The sequence below is a fragment of the Camelus dromedarius genome, chromosome X (genome assembly GCF_036321535.1).
Source record: "Camelus dromedarius isolate mCamDro1 chromosome X, mCamDro1.pat, whole genome shotgun sequence".
In the NCBI taxonomy this organism is placed as follows: Eukaryota; Metazoa; Chordata; class Mammalia; order Artiodactyla; family Camelidae; genus Camelus; species Camelus dromedarius.
This window is the reverse complement of record NC_087472.1, coordinates 44,167,694-44,181,882: the sequence shown is the minus strand read 5'-3', so window position 1 is coordinate 44,181,882 and position 14,189 is coordinate 44,167,694. Positions and strand designations below refer to the sequence as shown.

Below are 14,189 nucleotides of genomic sequence, written 5' to 3'. Positions count from 1 at the left end.
CTATTTAGAGGGCAATTTATGGATGAATTTATTTTTTTAAAGACATTCTGAAAATACATCATTAAAACATTCAACTTAAAGACATGAAGATGGAAATTAAACCTAAATATAAAAGAAAGGGAAAATTACAAAGATAAAAATAATAATTAACTAAAAATAAAGAATATCAACAAAACAAAACCTTGTTCTTTGAAAATACATAAAAATAAATACTGATAATTAAGAAAGATAAGATGCAGATACAAATAAGTAAAATTAAGGACAAAAGGGGAGTATAACCTGAAGGCCAGTATAGATATTAAAAATTCATTAGACGATACTATGAACAAATTTATCCAATATTTGGAAGTAGAAGAGATAAATATCTCAAAAAATAAACTAGTAAATTTACCAAAAATAAAATAGAAAATCAATAGAATTTAATCAATAATTGAAAGAGTACACACAAAATTTCCAGATTATTTTTACCAGACAAAAAAAGATAATCCTTACATAATATAAACTTTTTCAGAGAGTAGAAAAATATACCCTAATTTATTTGTAAGGAAAAAAAGCCAGTACAAGAAAGACAATTATAGACCAATGTCATCTGTGAATATAGATATAAAAATTCCACACAAGATATAAATGAATATAATTTTCTATCATGTTAAAATATATATTTATCATGACCAACTAGAGTTTATTTCCAAAAAGCAAAGATTTTCTAAGGTCAGAAAATACATTAATCCAGTATATCATATAAAGTGATTTCAGAAGAACATATATGGTTGTAATAATATATGTAAGCATTCATTAAAGTTCAAGACATATTCATGTTAAAAATTTGTTTTCAAAACATAAAGATAGAGACTTCACCTAATTTGGTAAAGGTTCTCTACCAAAATATGTATATAAGGAAACTTCATTACCCTGATTAAGGTAATTTATTAGAAATATACAGCAAGCATTATCCTTTACGCTACCATTTTGGAAACATTCTCATTAAAATCAGACACAAGACAAAGTTCATCACTTTTCAGACATATTATTTAATATTGTATAAAGGTCTTAGAGAATAAAAAGGAGCAACAACCAACCTAGCTTCAATGAGCACTCCTAGCATCAAGAGAGGGGTCTATAAATACCATGTTCAACTAAAAGAAGGGATTATTAGAGAAATAGCTAATTTCAGTATGGATTAAGAAATGTACAAAACGAGTTTGGAACATCTTGTTATGTCTAAAAGCTACTAAGCTATCAAAAACTATTAGGATCATGTCAAAAAAACTTCACAGAAGTCAACCTGAAGGGGCTCATACTAGCCAAATGTAGGTTAATTTGTGTATTAAAAAGGACTAACAACAATGAGAGAAAGAGAGAGAGAGAGAGAGAAAGAGAGAATAGTTAGCAACTAATAATGAACAAATTTCCAGTAAGAAAAATGGAAATAGAAACCTATTCATTAAAGCTTTTTCACATGCCTTCATCTAAATAAGTACAACAAGCTGATTATTGCAAATACATGTGTAGAACAATAAAGCATAAAATTCAATGATGCAGTGATCAGATGTTCTTACTGGACCAGTTTGTTCAATTAAGTTTCCATAGATATGTGAAATCTATAACTACCATAGATCAATCTGAAGTGTAATTGTAGTAAATGACTTATGGAACACCTACATATCCAAATCTTATGCCTGGAATGTGGCAAGGCTAAAGAAACAAAAACACAATGAGAATCTGGGCTCTGGTTCAGTGGTTTCTACAAATACAGAGAAAAGACAAAAGGCAGGGTCTTGTGCAAGACTGTCAGAGACAGAGAAGTAATATATGATCCTTTCTCTCAAAGTCATTTATCATCTAGTAGCAAAGACAGTATATAAATAAATAGAAGACAAGCTAGAGTAAGTTAGGTTTCCTAAAAAAGGTATGGTGATAGGAAAGTGTTAGGTCTGGGGTGGCATTCTGCATTCTTAGTAGCAGGTAATAGGATAAGCAAGTTAGAGACTAGCCAAAGGCAATAGAATTGTACAGCTGACTCTTAAATTGAAAAGCCTAATTTTTAGTGTTCAAAAACACACTGTGAACTGGGCTTAGGCAAGTTTCAGAGCTCTGGGTGCTAGTTGTGGAATGAAAAATCACAGTAGAAGTTTCACTTAACTAAGAATGCGATAGTTGCCAAAATAAGCCACAATATTTTTCAGCTCCTCCCATTAAGAAGCTAAGTTTATCTTTCTACACTTTCAGTTTCACCTTGATCGTGTGAATTGCTTTGACTAATAAAACATTATTAAATATGACACAAGCAGAAGTTTGAAAAGTGTTCACACAATTCACACTCTTTTACTAATGGAGACTCTTCTACACCTACTGTGAACTAGTCCAGAAGAAAAAATAGATTTGATTTTATCAAAATCAGATGTTTGTGCTACAAATGAGTCCATCGAGAAAGAAAAAATACAACTCACAGAATGAGACAGAATATGGGAGAAGATATTTGAAAATCATACCTCTTACAACTTGATATTAAAAATAAAAATAATGGAATTTTAAAATGAGCAAAAAATTTGAGTATACATTCCTCAAAGGAATATATACAAATGGGCAATAGGTATGTGAAAAGATGTTCAACATAAGTAATCATTTAAGATAATGCAAATCAAAACCACAATGAGATTCTACTTTTCAACCAATAGAATTGCTATAATAAAAAGATAAATATTCACAAAGATGTGGAAAAATTGGAACTCTTATGCATTGCTGGTGGAATGTAAAATGGTGCACTTTGGAAAACTATCTGACAGTTCTTTGAAATTTTAAACATAGATTTACCATATGATCCAGCATTTCTACTTCTAGTTATATATCCAAGAGAGATGAAAACATATGTCCACATAAAAACTTGTACATGAATGTTCATAATATTCCTAATAGCCAAAAAGTGAAAACAATCGAAACATCCATCAACTGATGTATGGATAACTAAATGTGGCATGTCCATATAATGGAATATTATTCAGCAATAAAAATAAATGAAATATTGATACATGCTACAAAAGATCATATATAATGTGATTCTATTTATATAGAATATTCAGAATAGGCAAATTTATAGAGACTGAGAGTATTAATGGTTCCCTGAGGCTTGGGTAGATGGGGACGATTTCAGGAGGACAGCTAAAGTGCATAATGCTTCTTTGGGGGATAATAAAAATATTCTAAAATTAATTATGGTGATGGTTACACAACTCTTGTGAACATACTAAAAGTCATTAAATAATACACTCAAATGGGTACATTGTATAGTATGTGAATTATATCTCAATAAAACCTTTATCAAAAAATCAAATTGAAGAACATAAAATCATATCAGAACAATTAGAAAACAGTTTCATGTTTTTAAAATGGAAGTAAATACCATGAAAATATTAATTCTGATAAAATTAATTTATGAATTTAATGCATTTTTATTTAGAATACAAGTGTTTGGGGCTGGAATTATTAAAATTGGTTTAAAATAATTTCAAAGATTATATAAAATAATATGTGCCTGAGTACGTCCAATAAAATGATAAAAAATGCAAATAATGAAGACCCACTTCAGCAGCTATTAAAATGTATCATCAAGCCACTATGATCAAAATGTATAGTATTGTTATAAAATTATACAAATAGATAATGTTAAAATAATACAGGTATTTGATGCATAGAACAAGGTTTATAGAGTTTTGGAGTGAAAGTTATCACCCATGAATTTTATACTCCATCAAGTTTTCATTCGTACGTGAAGATATCCAAAAGGACTTATTGCAAACACAGACTTAAGATTGTTTAACCCATGTACTTTCTGTGAAAACATAAATTCTTGACATATTTCATGTTATAAAAGGCAATTTAAGAAATCTCACAGATGAGGATATTGGGATATAAAGCAATTGGAGTGAGTTCTTAAAACCTTTATGACTTCCAGTTTCCAATTCTACATGTTAGGAGTTTGGAAGTTGACACTCTGTGCTAACAAATAAAAAGCTGAACAGACTGAAAATGAACAACTCCTCTTGGATCTGTAAGAGATGAGAAGACACAGGACAAACTGCTGCCCCCTAAACTGGAGAGACAGACAAGTGAATGCAAGGAGGCACAGGTTACCAGAGCAGAGGCTCATGAGCAGAAGCCAACAAGGGAACCAGTGGTAGGGTAGGAAAACCTGTACTGTAACTGATGAATTGCTAGATGCTCAGTGTGAATAACTTTGAGAGTGAAAAATCCCAGGGGACCCAGTCAGAGGAGGGGGTGCCCAAAATTTTGTGAGATTTACTTCCAGGAGCTTCAACAGTTTGTCACAGTACATACTAGAGAGAAATTCCCTTGTGCTTCCAGTAGGAGAAGTGGAAAAGCAATCATTTTGAAATGCACCAGAGCACTCTGTCTTTTTAACAAGTCTGCCCTCGAAGAAACAAGTTAACTGGAGCCAAACCTGCTGGGGTTTTATCACAGCCTAACTGACCTGGTCAAAGGAAAATACCCAACTTCAGTCAGCTCTAGCCTTCCATGTGCAGGAAGGGAAATACTCAACTCTAGCCCACTCTACCCATCCTGTCTCACCTAAGTGGGGAGAAAGAAAAAGGCTGAGAAACATCACGAAGCTCAAAGTTCAGAGGCATAGGCTCATTAAAAGACTGAGACCTAACCACAGTACTATAGAATGCTTCCCCTCCCCCGAGACCTTACCACCATTTCTGAAGTCCTATTTACAGCAGTTCCTTTCACCCAGTACATCATTTCTAGCTATTAATTAAGAATTACAAGGCACAGATACAGACAAGGCAAAAAACACAATTTAAAGAGACAGAGCAAGCATCAGAACGAGACACAGCAGGGACATTGGGATCGTCAGACTAGGAATTTAAAACAACTATAATTAAGATGGTAAGGGTTCTAATAGATAAAGTAGACAACATGCAAGGACAGATAGGCAATGTAAACAGAAAGATCAACATTCTAAGAAACAACCAAAAAAGAAATGCTAACAATTAAAAACACTGTAACAGAAATGAAGGATATCTCTGATGGGCGTATTAGTAGACTGGACATGGCTGAGGAAAGAATCGCTGAGCTTGAGAATATTTCAAAAGAATCCTCCAAAACTGAAAAACAAAGAAAACAAAGACTGAAATAAACAGAATATCTAAGGACTGTGGTACAATTACAAAAGATGTAACATACATGTGATGAATTTCCCCCTAATTAATGTCAGACACAAAACCATAGATACAGGAAGCTCAGAGAACATCAAGAAGGATAAATGCAAAAACAAACAAACAAACAAACAAAAACCCCTACACAAGGCACACCAACAAGAGTGCTCACAGTGGCAATATGCATAATAGCCTCAAACTCAAAGAAGTACACTTACAAAAGTAGTTAGGCACAGATCCTATTATATACACGTTATTTCAAAAACATAAGAGAAAAAGATGTATGTTATCTATGGTTTTTCATATCCTGGAAAAAAAAGAAAAGACATACAGATGCTTGTAAGATACATAACAAAACAAAATGCATATAAATATACAATTTCATGTATGATATGAAATATATATAATTTATTTCAGAAAGTGATGAGCATTATGAGGAAAAATAAAGCAAGGTAAGGGGATAGAGAATATGAGGAGGATAGTGTTATTTTATAGAGGGAGGTCTTAGAAAGCCATGGGAATAAGATACTATTTGAGCCAGAACCCAAGGGAAATGAAACTGAGCCATACAGACACCTTTAGGGAAACATTCTAAGCAAAAGAATCAGAGAGTGGAAAGGTCCTTTTTTACTAACATGATTGGTTTTTGGGGTGGAGAGGGAAACATGGAGGGTAGTATGGCTGGAGTGAAGTGACTGAGAGCAACAGTGACAGGAAATGAGATCAGAGAAGCAGCCGAGGACCATATCTTTCTAGGGACTTTAAGCAACTGTGGGGAATTTAGCTTTTATTCTGAAAGAGAGAGGACACCTTTAGAAGGTGACTGATACATATTTGTAAAGGATCATGTTGGCTGCTCTATGGTGAACAGACTCGCAGGGAAAGTATGGATGCAGGGAGAAGATTTAGAGGTTATCAGAATACAAGCCAAGTGAGAGCTCCTGGTGGCTTGGACCAGATAGTATTTGGAGATGGTGAGAATGGTCAGATTGTTACAAATATAAAGCTGACTGATTGAATGTGGCGTAGAAAAGAAAAAAAGTCAATACTGACCCCAAGAAGTTTTCACCTGAGCAACTGGAAGAATGAAGTTGCCTTTTATGGAGATGTGTTATATTTATGAAGGAAAATGTTATATACATCATACTGTTATGGTATTTATATCTGAGTGTGGGATTAAAGGTGATTTTTTTTTCTTTCAGTGTGTCTATACTTTGAATTTGTATTCAACAAATGTGTTTGTTTCCTGTTGCAACCATAACAAATTACCACAAAATTACTGGCTTAAAACAACACAAATTTATTATAGTTTTATGGGTCATAAATCTAACATGGGTCTCACAACTAAAATCAAGCTGTCAACAAAGCTACATTTCTTTTTGGAGGCTCTAGCAGAGAATTCACTTCCAGCTTCTAAAGGTCACCCACATTTCTTGGCTTGTGGCCCCCTTCCTCCATCTTTAAAACCATTAATGTCAAATCTTTGACAGTTACATTGTCACATGTCTCTCTTTGACCACAGCTGGGAAAGGTTTTCTCCTTTTAAAGACTCATTCGATTAGGTAGGGCCCACCTGGTTAATCTGGGATAATCTTCCCTCCATTTCCTTAATCTTAATCACGTCTGTATAGTCCCTTTGCCATGAAGAAAACATAGTCACGGGTTCCAGGAATTAGGACATGGACATATTCGGGGGACTGTTATTCTTTCTACCACAGCAAATAGCTGTTTGAGAAAGAGATATGTGAGTGGGGTGATATTTAAAATATTCTTCTGCCTATAATCCATCAGTAATCACTGTTGAATTTTCAGTCAACGTCCTGCTAAACTTTGAGCATGCATACTATCTTTTTTTTTCCAAATAATATTATAATATAGGCACATGTATTCATTCAACATTCACTTGTCAGTGTCAGGCCCTGTGTTTGACACCAGAGATGTAAACTATGTAAACTATAACCTACTTTACTTATATAACAGTATGTTATAAACATTTACATATGATTTTCAAAGCACCATATGTATGTACCAAAATTTATTTAACATTGCACTAATATTGGACCTTAGAGTTACCACATTATAATTAACACATAAATTTAGATACATCTTTGTGTATTTTTTGATTATCCAAAACATTGTCCTAGAATATGATCAACCACAACAAAGCATATAAACATTTTAAAATATAATTTTAATATTATAAGTGTTTTTTTGCTGTATTTATGTGTCCATAAATGTAATCATAGAAATACAGAGTACTGGATGTTTTATCTGTATATGTTGATACAAATATGGTGTTCAACATTCTGCAGCCTTTCCTGTTCAATTGGCAATATATCTTAAAAATCTATCTCATACATATAAGTATAAATAATTCAATAGAATGGATATACTATACTTAACTTAGTGATTGTTATTGTAATGAATATTTAAAGTTTTTTTCTTCCTATTTGTTTTCTGTTGTAGGCTTTTGATCAGTTGCTTTACCCAAAGGTTGTGCCAATTTAAATTCCCTTCATAGAGGGTCGACTGCGCGGGCAGCAGTGGTGGCCAGTGGCAGGTGGGGAATGGGAGAGAATTTATTTGGTCTCCATTTTCAGCACCAAGAAACACAAAGTCAACTGTTCATTTTATTTCAAAATTGGAGCATGTCCTCATGGAGACAGATTCTCTTGGTTGCACAATAAACTGAGCAGACTATTGTCCTAACCTTCAATACTCTTCATTGCCTACTGACAGTTTGTGCTGTGCTGTGAGTAATGTCGAAATGCAGGTACACAATGATGAATTTTTTTGAAGAGGTTTTTGCATAAATAGAAAAGTATATTTAAGTTGAAGAGAAGACTATCTGTGATAACTTTGGAGATCACCTAATTGGATACGTGTATGTCAAGTTTCATCCAGAAGAAGATGTGGAAAAGGCTGCTATTGATTTGAATAACGGTTGGTTTAACATACAGCCCATCCAAGCTGAGCTCTCCCATAGGACAGACTTCAGAGAAGCCTGCTACCACCAGTATGAAAAGGGAGTGTGTAAACGAGGAGGTTTCTGCAATTTCATGCATTTGAAACCCATTTCTAGAGAACTGTGGTGGTATTTATACCGGCGTTGTTGCAAGAAGCATAGATGGAAGTCAGGGCCTGGGGACTGGAGTGCCACAGGAGGTGGTGGAGAGATCATGAAAGATCTGGGCAATTTTGAGCCAAGCCATTTTTTACCCTGTATTTGCTAGAAAGTGTAGTTGACTGACCAAACTAGTTCATTATGGGAATTTTTAAAAACAACAACAAAAAACCAACAAAGATGGGTTTCTGAATAAAATTTATAGTGATATAGTAAAAAAAAAAAATTCCCATCACAAATTAATGAAGGTGACTCTCTCATATATCCTTAGCTATTATCTTAATTTTAATTTTTAAATTATAAACAATATTTAATATTTTATTTGTTAATGGCTACTTCTATTTCTTTTCCTATTTATTTATTGCTTGTTTATTTTTTTTAACCACAAAACAGCGTTCTTCATATAACATTAGGACTGTTTGGTTCTGGTCCCTAAAATGGGCAAGATTGAGCCTACATATTGGAGCTCAATAGTGCTAGTTGCAGAGTTGCAATTAGGAAAGGCAGGGAATAACAGCCAGATTATATTTGCTGTGTGTAAGGACTAAAAAATGAGTAACCATGAAATTAGGGACAGAATTAGATGAGGAGGTTACCGTAGACAGGACTGAGCAGTCCAACATGGCTAAGGTACAGATCTCATGTATTAGGAACACAATAAATAAGCTTAGAAAAGTGAGTTGGAGTTATATATTGTGGAGAGCCATGAATTTCAGCAGGAAGAGTCTATTTTGTTTTTGTTTTTCTGTAAGTGGAAAGAAACTTGTTAGAAACTTCATTAGAGCTGTGCTATAGGAAAATTAATCTCCCCACCCCTGCATTAGAATGGAGAAAGGCTGGAGTCAGGAGGAAAAATTGAGTCCACTCTCTCACAAAATTAAAAACAAGCCTGAAGTGGTAGAAATACAAGACTTGATAATTTAGCAACTGATCTGATGTGGGAAGAGGTGAGGCGTGACAAGAAAAAGGAAAAAAATGATGACAAGGGTTGATGTGAGGGGAATGGAGATAAAATCAAAAGAAAATGGTAAGGGAAACTATGCAATACAGCAAAATGAAGTAGTTAAGAACAATGATCCTAGTGCTAGATTTTTCAAGCTCAAATCCTGTCTCTACTATTTACCAGCTGTATGACAATGGGTAGTCAATGAAACTTTCTGTGCCTCAGTTTCCTTATCAGTAAAATGGGAGTGATGGTAAAAATAGTACCTACTTCAAAAGGTTGTTTTGGGAATTTAATGCCTTATTGTATGGAAAGCACCTAGAATGACACCTGACATTTTATTATTATTTACTAGTGTTAAAATCCAAAAATTCAATTAAGTAAATTTGAAGATCTAATTGTCTTTATTCAATGATTCATGAATGGGGCAGCATCCCATCCAGCAACTAGAAGGGAGTTCTGAGGGGTTGTACAAAATGGAACAATTTCATAGGCAGGAGGAGGGTGGGGCATGAAGGTATTAAAATAAAAGAAAGGGTTATTTTTAGGCCAGGACATCTTTTGGAGGCGGGGGCAGGTAAGGGAAGGCAAGCGTTTTATCATGCAGATTTCTTCTTCTTCCTCAGGGGAATGGAGAGGACCCATGTGACAGATGAGCTTAGTGATGCATGACAGAAAATTCTAGACTGGTCAATTGAGATTACATTTCTGGGAGAAGTTGAGACTGCAATTAGATCAGGTATTAAATCTAGATTCAGTATCATGAGTTTTAGTTCAGGCGATGTCATTTGGGGCCTGTGTTTTTTTTTTTTTTTTTTTTATAACACTATTGTTTTTAAAAGAAAGATGATATGTTAAGTTTTAGAATTGTTAAGTTTATTAATAACCTATCTAAGTAGCAAGAAGCAGCAGAAGTTGAAAATTATATCACAAGCTCAAATGATAAGGAGGACTTGATACAGAGATTTTGGGGTCAATTTCATAGGTATAACTGAAACTCTCTGGGAATAAATGGAATCAGCATAGACATAGAAAGAAAAACAAAGAGAGGCAAAGGGAGATGAGGGTAAAATTGGGGGAACGTCTAACTTGAAGAGGTAGGGAACCATGGAAGAGGACCCAGCTGAAGATGCAGAAAAAAATCCAAAAGACTATTATGAGAACTAATAGGATGATGAAGACTCAGAAGGAGTCTGACCAGAAATGGTTGGTCAACAATATGAATGGCTTCAGAAAGTCTGGACTTTTTTAACTTGATATTGTGGAGTTTTTAAGAGTTTCTATCCACATGGAAGAATCTTCTCTGGACTACTGATTCAATTAAATTAAACTGGGTTCCCCTTTCAATGAATTCTGCTGTGAAGACAGTTTGATTTCTCTTGAGGGTTAGAGCAACTGGCAGAGGTCTCTTGGGTATATATGACCATGATCTGTATCTGTTTAGAAAAGTGAGAAAGAAATAAAGCCATCCTTGTGGAGGAGAATTAATAAAATGGTCACATTTAGGCTAACAGATTGCTTATTCTTATGCTTGCTCTTAAAACGGTTAACTAACCTGACTGACCAGTGGCTACTCACAGCTGCAGGCCCGTTGTTAAAATAAAGCTATTAATTTTACTGTTTCTATTTTATTCCAGTAATCTAAAGCAATAATCATGCTTGGTCTCTGAGTCCATTCTCCAGGGAGAAGTTAACGGGATTGTAACCTTACAAAATAGCCTGAATTACCAAGAAGACCACATCTTGGGCACTTACAAGATAAAGTAATAAAAAGAGGGACAACCGTTAGCCTCTATAGAATTGGTCTCCTGGAGGCATCATGATGCCATTTGCCATTCTACGTCTTCTGATGAGAAAATGATTCTGTTGATTGTTATCGATGCTTTACTGTTTGAGCTATGGCTATATAATCACCCTGCCCCATCCCCAAGGGGGGTTCACAGTTTTCAAGGCGCTAGCCTGCTGTGAGTCCCCTTTGCCCAGCAAAGCAACAAAGCTGCCTCTTTTCTTCTAAGCTCCAAGACTCCGTCTCTGAGTTATTTGGATCATCGGGGTTTGGGGGCCGATCTTTCGGCAACACTCAAATTATTTAGATTATAAAAAACATTGTGATGTACTTGCATTGAAAATGGCTCTCCAAGTTCAGAAAGATATTTCATTCCTCTTCTTGGTCCTGAGGAATAGTCGGCCACTAGAATGTATGTAGAGAGTTCTCAGAACAGATAACAGATGCAAACATTAAAAGTTAAGGGAAAAGGTTGAAGTAAAACTTTTGCTGAAAGAATCCAATGAAAAGGTCAATTACTTCAGGTGTAACTTCTCGAATGTCTCCTGTAGTATGGCATGAGATTGGGAGTGGATAAATTCAGGCAAGATATTTAGTGTAGAAAATTCTTAGTTATATATAAACAAGTTCGTTAAAATTTCAGGGGCCTTTAACACCTCAGTAACAGCCTGCCCGAAGGTTAACATTTATTGTTTTGAACTGCCAACATCTTGCTTTTATGGGACACATTTATATGCTAAATTGCCTCTTATGTTAAGCTTAAGTTCCCACTTAGCAGCATCAGAAATCAGATTTGACTATAAGTGTTTGTGTTTTATTAGTGCTATGCCAGACTTCCTAATAGCTCAGAATTCCTAAAGGCTAAAATTCATTGCATCTTCTTCAGAAGGTGCTTGCCTAAAATAATTTGTTACAAGTACTACATTTGCATAGACTTGAAGTTTGCAGACTTGGGTCATCAGGAAAAGTGGAAAAAATTACTTCATTTGATTTTACCCTTAAGCAAATCATAAGTGACGCATTTAAGCAATTATATAAAGAAAATAAAAGTACAGTCTAACTAATGACTACTCTTTTCTTTATGTTTTCAGAGTAAATCAGCAGAAAAGTCCAGGGAAATGGATGTTGAATAATGATAAGGTATTGTAAGCATTCTTACATATAACATAGAGTTGTGGGGCACCTGACTCTATTTACCATGATATAATATTGTAAAATATTTATTTAACACAGGAACTTCCAAATGTCAAACCTCAACTTGATGTAGTAAAGAGAAAAAGGATTGGTTAAGCGCACAGATTGAAAAGGAAATTGAAAAATCCTACTCAGAAAAAACACTCTAGACACTGGTGGGTAGCAGAGACTAAAAATATGTTCCATGTGGGAAATACCATGCCACCCACCCTTTTCCACATGTCTTCAGAATCTTTTTCTCCCACACTTGAAATGCATTGGCATCGGAGCACAAGAAGAACATTAGATTTATAAATCAAGTCACAGAATTTTAACCCATACTTTGCACTTATGCAGCATTGCAAAATTATAAAGGATTTCATTCCCTTTGAAGATCACTTTTTTTTTTTTCTGGTGTGAAAATGCATGAATGAGTCTTCTTTTTCTCCTTAGTGTTGAAAGCATTAGATATGTAAGGAAAATGAAATAAAGTGAAACAAATATTTGTTGAGTACTTAGTATGTATTAGATACTATGTCAGTTTGTATTGGGCAGATTGATCACCACTTGAACATGCATTTTATCCCTTTTCGTTCTGTCACAGATATTTGATTTAGGTGGGATTAACCCTACACCTAGTTCCAGCAATAGAAACGGATGGACACACACACACACACAGAGTCAATATATATATTATATATACAATATATACATACAATACAATTATATATACTATATATATATATTCAATTACTTTGCTAATGTTATCTGCTCAGTGTGGGCACGTGACTGAGAAAGTTGCATCAGAGGTATGTCCAAGACTTTTGTTCAATATTTGAAGGAGACATGGCTCCTTTCTTTCTGCCTTGATGAGAGTAAGAAAGCATGTAAATCTGGGAGCTGCTGTCAGCCACCCAGCTACACTGACGGTAGCCAGCCTGAAAATAAAGCCAACATAAGAGAAGGGAAGAGCCAAGATAATTATAGGAAAACATAGCTGCAGTCCTCATGGCATCACAAAGCTCTGGATCTTACCAACGCTGCAGCCCACCTTCTCTAACCCCATGTTTACCATTTATTTTTGAAAGTCATTTTGAATTGAGTTTCCTATTACTTATAAATGAAATCCCCTGACAGAGAGGTATTCTTTTCGTGTCTCAGTCTCTCAGTTGGTTATTAGTCTAACAGAATCCTTCTGTCATCTCATGTTTCTTTAGGAGATATTAATAGAAAGAGAACAAATATTTTTAAGAAACTCAAACAGAGAGCCAGAATCATCTATAGCAGTTACAGAATATTGGAGAAAGGAATCAATTTAATGTAAATGATGTGAAATGAAAGAATTAGAATATTCTCAGGTTAGAAAACCTATTTATTGAGTCATACACTCACAGAATTGCCCAAAGAGAGTTAACGCTGAAGAATTGCTGCATGGGAAACTTGCAACGATAGACACTGAATAACAGAATCACAGATACTCAGAGACGTGATATCTGAGTATCCTTGCTCTTTTCTCTTCATTCCAGTAATACTTCATCCTATTTCTGTTCTGGCACTCAACCCATTTTAGTTGTTCCTCCTCCACTGATCTATGAGTTCCTCACGGGTAAAATCCCTCTTATTTTTCTTCATATTTCTAACAGTGAGCATAATGTGTTGCATATAGTAGAGCTGTAGTTTTTTCAGTGGTTAAATGAATGAAAGCACTCTAAAGGATTAACGGGAATACTGAGAAGAGTGGGAACTCCCTAAGTGCTAGGTTGGCTATGGAAGGGACCCTGTTTCTCACTATTACTCAGCACTGTGCTCACAAAAGAACTGGCTTAAACAACTGATTTTGAGAAGATTTTATGAACAAATCTTCAACCTCTCTCCTAAAGGTGCAGGGAAGTAAACATCTAAGAACCCTTGTTTCATTTTCAAAAGGTAATTCCTTGGTTTGTTTTTAAAGACACTTATTTGAATAACTGAAACAAAATTCCA

The 14,189-nt window shown here is 34.7% G+C and overlaps 1 pseudogene; it reads left to right on the top strand.

The window, feature by feature from the left end:
* Positions 1 to 6,066: 6,066 nt before the first annotated feature.
* Positions 6,067 to 8,413, top strand: LOC105085536 (splicing factor U2AF 35 kDa subunit-like; annotated as a pseudogene).
* Positions 8,414 to 14,189: the final 5,776 nt, after the last annotated feature.